This window comes from Octodon degus, unplaced genomic scaffold (assembly GCF_000260255.1).
Source record: "Octodon degus isolate 3935 unplaced genomic scaffold, OctDeg1.0 scaffold00021, whole genome shotgun sequence".
NCBI lineage: Eukaryota > Metazoa > Chordata > Mammalia > Rodentia > Octodontidae > Octodon > Octodon degus.
Window position 1 is genome coordinate 8,828,507 of NW_004524597.1, and position 7,577 is coordinate 8,836,083.

Genomic DNA, 7,577 nt, shown 5'->3' on the forward strand with positions numbered 1-7,577 from the left:
GAGGATCAAACTCAGGACCTTGCACATGCCAGGCAGGTGCTTATGCTGTTGAGCTGTCTCTCTGGTCCTATTATTTCACTTTTTTTAGTGCATTATTTCATTTTATCTTTTAAACAGTCTCATCAATTAGATTGGTATCCATTTTATTTTTAAAAATTTTTTTTTAACATTTATTTATTGTGGGGGGGGCAGCTCAGCCCACCAGGGGGCGCAGCTGGCTGGCATGTGGTGCTGGGGGATCAAACCGCGGTCCCTGTGCTTTGCCAAGCTTGTTCCAAGTAGGTGCTTTAGACCACTGAGCCATCTCTCCAGTCCCTTGGTATTCATTTTAGAGAGGAGGAATCCAGGGCTCAGCCTCAGGTTCCTGTGATCCAGAGCCAGGCAAGTAAGGACAGCCACCATTTAAACTTTCAGTGTCTGCCTTTGGACTTAAGCGCTCTCTTTCTCTTTTTCTCTCTGTCTCTGTCTCTATCTCTGTCTCTCTCTCTCATTCATAGTAGGTTTATTTACAGTAACTAAAAACTAAGATGGACATGGTGGCACACACCTGTAATCCCAATGTTCAGGAGGCTGAGGCAGGAGGATCATCATGAGTTTGAAGCCAGTCTGAGCTACATAGTGAGTTCAAGGCCAGTCTGGACTGCATGGCAAGCCCCTGTCTCAAAAAAAAAACACAAAACAAACAAACAAAAAAAAAACCCTATCTAATCAATGAATAGTGTTTAGCAATTTAAAAAATCCTGATACATGTATTAATGCAGATGAATCTCAAAATCATGCTAAGAAAAAACAGCTAAACAGAAAGAAACTACACATCATCTGTTTCCATTTAAATGAAATCTTGAGGGCTGGGGAGATAGCTCTGTGGTCTAACCACACTGCCTGACAAGCTCAAGGACCCAGGTTTGATGTCTGGTACCACATGTCATGCCAGCCCCGTGCCAAGTCGGCCACTGAAACAAAGCGTGGTGGAGCACGCCTGCAATCCCAGAGCTGGGGAAGTTGAGACAGGAGGATCACTACAAGTCTGAGCTGTGTAACAAGACCCTGTACCAAATAAATAAAAGATCAAAAAAAACATAAATGCAATCTTAGGAGAGAGAAACTATAGTGACAGCAGATCAGTGGTGACCTGGACCTAGCAGTGAAGGGAAGCTGACGACAAAGGAGCATAAAGGAACATCAGGAGTAACAGAAACATTTATGATGTGTGTGTGTGTGTGTGTGTGTGTGGCCAGCCGGCTCAGCCTACCTACCCTGGGGGTGTGGTGGGTGTGGCGGGCGTGGCATGTGGTGCCACAGATCACACCATGGTCCCTGCGCTTTGCCTAAGCTTACTAAGCAAGTGCTTCAGACCGATGAGCTATCTTGCCAGCCCAGAGACATTTGATTTGATTGTGATGGTGGCTACTGAATATATCTTTCAAGTTAATCAAAGTATACAGTTAAAATTGGTGAATCTTACTGCAGTAAATTACAAAGCAGATTTTTAGAAATACAAATAAGGCTTTTCTTGGACTACCACCCCCAAAACCATTTCCTTCACTCCCAAGGAAAACCCTTCTGCACCCTCCACAGTTTTATCAGGTAAACACTAACAACCACTGCAAGTAGCGTCTACTTCAAGTTCTTGTTTCATATTCTCGCAAAAGAGAAAGAAAAATCAGTACTTTTATATAACCTTACACTATTCCCCCCACCACTCACTGCACCTCAGGGAGCTTCTCACTGGCATACTGTATACTGCTCCGTAGCATGCTAACTCCTGGTAGTGTCCGCGGTACAGGCCTACCACGGGACAGCCATCTCCACACCACTCCACACCACTCCACTGTTTATAGCATACTAAGTCCCAAGAATAGGATGAAATTCAAAAATGGACTCCTTGGCCAGGCGCGCATGGTGGCGCACACCTGTAATCCCAGCACTTGGGAGTTAGAGGCAGAGGGATCAGCTTGAGTTTGAGACCCTGTCTCAAAAATAAACCCTATGCTAAACGATCTCTCTTTGAAATCCTAACTATGAAGAGAGGCTATGATGCTCTGAAGCTGTGTAATAGGGAGATTTATTTGGCTAGGTCGAAAAAATACCTTTCTTTCTTTCTTTTTTTTTTTTTTTTCTGTATTTCAGGGAAGGGGCTACAGGCTGTTCAGGGTCTCACTACTAGATCAGGCTAACAGTGATTCACCTGCTTACAGCCTCCCAAGAGCTGGGATTACAGGCGCGTGCCACCACGCCCAGTCTCAATTGCTGTCTCAGTGCACCCTGGGGGGTGGGGTCGGCGTGGCAGGCCTGGGGATCAAACCTCTGGACCCCTGCATCTGCTTGCAGGTGCTTTAATCCGCTGAGCTATTTGGCCGGCCCTACAAAAATACTTTTCAAAAGAAAATAACCTGGAAATCGTTCTGAAGAATAGGTCAACATGACATAACTTGCTTTAAGGTTGGGGCTGGGGGTGCTAATCCTAAAGTTCAGCAATAGCAAGGAGAGGAAGTACCTGAAAGGTAGTAAAACTCATAGGAAGATTTCCTTAAAAACAAAACCAAAAACCCCTCAAAATACTTTCACAACATGTATGCCTTATTTTGTAATTAGAAATATAAGTTCATAATTATTTTCAAACTGAGGAGGCTTTCCATTTGAACCTGAGGAATAAATCTTCCACACTTCTGAGAGAAAAAGGGTTCAAGAAACCATGGTTTCCTCAGTGCTTGGCTGCCCCATCCCCAGCCTACATATACCCCACCCCCATGCTGGGGCTAGAAACCAGGGCTTTCACACTAGGCCTCAGCATCACTTTTTCAAACATCTTCTGACACACTCTAACTTGTGATCCTCCTGTCTCTGCCTCCCAGAGCACTGGCGCTCTTGGTGCTGGCTTGAAGTTCTGTCTTCACACAGGATGAGGATGTTCATTATAACCTGGTGGGGGATGGATCCTAACACTTTGGTGGGCTGCTACCCTCTCTTTGCCTGCTGGTCCACTTTTAACTACAGTACTTATCTCAGCCTTAGGCTCTTACTGGCACCTGGGCAACATATGTGGCAATGTTGGGAGAGACAGTGGACAGGAGCTTGCTGTAACTCACAATCGTCCAGCCTCAGCCTGCTGAGCGCTGGGATTACAGGTGTGTCTTTGATGATTCAGCCAAATGGAAAATATGTGCTTCAGGGTAAAACCATGCACTCTTTGGAACACATCCTTCTAGGTTATCTGATTCCATTCTTTCATTAACTTTGAGTTATTTTTATAACTGTATAAATTATAGATGAACAAAAACCTGTTCACATGTATGAGTAAATGTTCTCTTTCCATGTAAATAAATACAAATATGTAGATAAATTCTCCTACTGTGAATCAGTTTTGCCCCCGCTTGCACATTAATTTCAATATTCTTGGGCTTGAGATATAGCTCAGCAGCATAGCATGGTACCTGCCTGGCAAGCCAGTGTGAGGTCCTGGGTTTGATTCCAGCCCCCATTCCCACCCCACCCCCAACAATTTCAATATTCCTGTGCTATAGTTTTCTGGAACCTTCCTTGGATTCTCTTACACATAAGCTGTAATATCTGACTTGTTATCTAGCAATAGGTTACGCAAAGTCCTTAGCATATAGACACTGTATCTATATGGAAAGTTTTATTTCCTAACAAAGACTTGTTGAGTGAACAGAATATTTTCAGATCAGGTGGATATAAATGAGGTGTTCAAGAATCTCAAAAATCCATGCATGGTGGACAATGGCTGTACACCTATAACCCCAGCAAGCACTCTGGGGGGCTGAGACACGAGAACTATAACTTTGAGCTCAACCTGGGTAACTTAGTGACTTAGACTATCTCAAAAATTAGAAAATTAATTTTTTTAAGTGCTAGTTCTGAGTGCAAAGGTTCTGAGTTCAATTCCTGGCATCACACATATAGGCATGCGCACATGCACACATAAGCACGCGTGCGCACACACACACACACACACACACACACACACACACACACAAAGTATTCTCCAAGATCTCGGCACATCATCCTCTCATCCTCTCTTCCCTGAATATAGTCAAGTCACAAAAGGGATGAGTGAGGCAGGAAGACTGCTGCTTGGCACTGCTATCCTGCTGGTGGTCATAAAGGGCTTGGCAGAGGTCCAAGAGCCACAGAGTATTAAGTACTCTCAGGAGCCTCTCAAGGTGCCCCAAGCCCAACCTCTAACTGCCGAGGTAATGACAGACAGGAGCTTTTGCTAGTGAAGCATAAGAATTACCTTCACCGCATGAGAGAACTACACCATCACCATCCACCCACCCCGGGGCAGGGGCTGGGGCTTGCCAAGCAGACCTTGGACAAGTCGAGCAAGTCCTCTGGCTGCTTTTACCTGTGAAGGAGGAAAAGGAGCAAATAAGATACTGTGAGGGAAATTCTGCTATAAACTGTAAATCATTACTCACGACAAGGAGTTCTTTGTGCAGGCGCAGCAGGGTTCTGAGCACTGAAAGAAGGTGGAGGGAAGGGCCTGCTATCTAAAAACCTTCTGGATGACCCCAGCAGTTGCCCCACCAATGAACCATGAGGTTCACAGGGTGCTCTGGCTGACTCCTGAGCCTTCCTGCGATCACATGCAGGCATGAACGCAGACAGCATTAGTCACCCTCCCAGAATCTCATCCACTAACTGTGTACGCAACATTATTTCCGGCAGAGGTTGAAGGTGCTGGTGATCCCCCAAAAGATTAAGATTTACTACTCTACAGCAGATGTCACAACCTTGGCACCAGTGGCATTTTGCTTTCAATACTTCTTTGTTCTGCTCCTTGTGGGATGTTGGGTAGCATCTCAGCCTCCACCTGTACATAGACAGTGGTACCACAACCATCCTTCCCCCGCCAGCCTTCCCAAATTCTAATATTGCTACAAGCCCCCTGAGAGGCAAAACTGCTTGAAAGTCACTGTTCCAACGCCACTTAGAAATGCAGAGGGTCCAGGGAGATGGCTCGGTAGAATAAGCACTTCCCTGGCAAGTGTGAGGGCCTGAGTTCAAACCCCAGATCCACCAAAAAAAAAAAAAAAAAAAAAAAAAAAAAAAGAAAGAAAAAAAGAAATGCAGAGTACAAGCTGGGCAATGTTGCCTATATTCCCAATAAAGAGGCTGAGGCAGAAAGATTGCAATGAGTTTGAGCCCAGCTTGGACTACACAGTGAGTTTAAGGGAAGTTTAAATCACACAGTGACCATCTCAAAAAAAGAATGAATGAGTGGCAGATAGATTCCGTCTAGTGGTGAGACCACCCCAGCCCTTGCTTGAAGAGCGAATGTTCTCTGAAGACCCATATGTTGCAGGCTGAGTCTCCAGGGTGATGCTACTGGGAGGTGGTGGGACCTTTTGAAAGTAGGCCTTGTAGAAGGTCCTGAGGTCACTGGGAGTGTGTTCCTGAAGAGATCAGTAGGACCCCAGCCCCTTCTCCCCATTCTTTTACTTTCTAGACCTGAGGTAAGCAGGCAGCTCTACCATATGCTCTTCCTCATTGGCATCAGGAACTGCCCTCAGAAGGTCTGGTTTTGGACTGGAATCTCCAAAACCATGAGCCAAATAAACCTTTAATTACTGCAGGTATTTTGCTACAGTGACAGAAAGCTAATACAATAGCCTCACCTCATCACACTACACCAGAATCTTGGCTACTCTCATTCCTCCTGTACCTCTCCTAATGTGTCCTTCAATCTCTGTCCCTTTACTTTTTTTTTTCGAAACCGGGGATTGAACTCAGAGCCTTGCGTTTGCCAGTCAAGCGCTTATCCTACTGAGCCATCTCCCCGGCCCCTCTCTGTCCCTTTAGATCTGATCACTCTCATATTCCATCTCCTTCCCTCACCAAGGGTCTACAGGGTGCTCAGGGTCTCACTACTAGATCGGACTTGTAGTGATCTGCCTGTTTACAGCCTCCCAAGAGTGGGGATTTCAGGTGTGCAGTCACCTTGCTGTCTCAATTGCTGTCTCAGCACACCCTGGAGGCGGGGGTAGGGCAGGCCCATGCATCAAACTGGGCCCCTGTGCCTGCTTGCAGGCACTTTAATCTGCTGAGCTATTTGGCTGGCCTCCCTGGCCTGTCATCTCAGAATTTAGTTTCTCACTGCCTCTTCACACCAAACCTGGGCAAACTAAGCATCTCCCTTCTCCCCAAGGAGTAAGTGTCAGGCTGTTCTTCCTAAAGCTTAGCTCTCTCCATGCCTCTCCTAGTAAAAATCGTCTCCCTCTGTGGAGCTGAACACACCCTCAGCTCTGTACCAGCTCCATCCTGTTTCTTCTCCAACTAGTGGCATCTGGAAGAGGAACAAGATGAATCTGACCCAACCACACCAGAAAATCACAGTCAAGCCTTAGAAATGATACTGGCCTTGGGAAGCAGGAATGTAAAAATAAAAATATGCCTTGCTTTGCAATTAGTAGTTTACAGTGATTATCTGGTTGTGACAGTTCAGTTTCCTCCATAGGTAAGGTCTAAAGGAGAGTTTAAATCAAGGCATCAAGCTGCCAGATCCATTTGGTACCCGAAGCAAAGGCCTTTGGAATGGAGTGAAATGAATCAGACAAGAGCTAGAATGGATCTGCGTCATGTGTGCCGGACTGTGCGTCTCCCTTTAAACTTGTGGCTCAGTAACTATACCTACAGGCATAAGCTATGCACCTTAAACATATTTCTCAGTGTAGGTTCACTTAAAAAGTTTGGAAGCCACAACAGACAACCTACAGAGTCACAACTAGGAGAGGGGAGGCAACCAGCAAAAAGTGCAAGGTCACCAAGACCTCCGTACGCCCAGCTCAGACCGGACTGGAAGGGTGAGGATGGATGCACCCTGGGTGGGCAGACAAGGCCGGGAGAAGCCGGGCGAATGTGGGGCTCCCGATGTGGGGGTGTGAGGCTCATTCAGTCTAGGGGTCGAGAGGGCTGGGGGAGGCGGAGCAAGGAGAAAGGAGGTGAACCGCAGGTGGTCGACAAGGAGACGGCCCGAGCCTGGGGCTCATTGCCAGGTTCCCCCTTCCAGATCAACCCGGAACCCAGGCGGGCCGGGCGGGGGGTGTCCATCCGCGCAGGACCCTCCCTGCCCGCGGGGCCCCGTCCTCACCGACGGCAGCGGGGCCCTCCCTCTCCGGATGGAGCCGCGGCGGGTGCCTCAACCCCGGCTGCGGCAGCCACAGGCATCGACCCGGCCGCCCTGGCCGCTCCAGCCACCGCGACCCCGGCGCCCGCACCCCACCCCCACCTGCCCCTTCGGGAGCGAGCCCCGCGTCCGCGCGCCCCCGTGCACAGCCAGCCTAGCGACGCCCCTGTAGCTCCCGGCGAGCATGCGCAGCGGGGCAGTGGAGCCGCTCCTCCCGGCCGCTCCTCCGGGCCGCTCCTCCCGGTCTTCCTGCCAGGCCCCCGCGGACGGCCAGGCCAATCGGCGTGCGGGGGCGGGTACCTGTGTCACGAAGGAGGCGGTGCCAGCCCAGGATTGGGCCGCCGCGACCTGGGCGGGTGGTGGCCGGATTTACTGCGGGGACCCGGGACCCCGCGGGGGAGCGGGGAGGGCGCTCTCGGCACAGGGG

At 48.6% G+C, this 7,577-nt stretch overlaps 1 protein-coding gene across 9 annotated transcripts in view; it reads right to left on the bottom strand.

Annotated features, from left to right (window-relative positions):
• Positions 1–7,333, bottom strand: part of Flywch1 (FLYWCH-type zinc finger 1) — a 26,826-nt gene extending 19,493 nt beyond the window's left edge. For 2 of the 9 annotated variants that reach the window (XM_023711491.1, XM_023711481.1), the window contains exons 1-2: positions 7,115–7,246; positions 4,259–4,369 (exon numbers count right to left, since the gene is read on the bottom strand). The gene's annotated coding sequence lies outside the window, so the exon portion shown is untranslated. The other 7 variants (XM_023711484.1, XM_023711488.1, XM_023711482.1 and 4 more) reach the window with 7 other exon arrangements.
• Between the last annotated feature and the right edge of the window lie 244 nt (positions 7,334–7,577).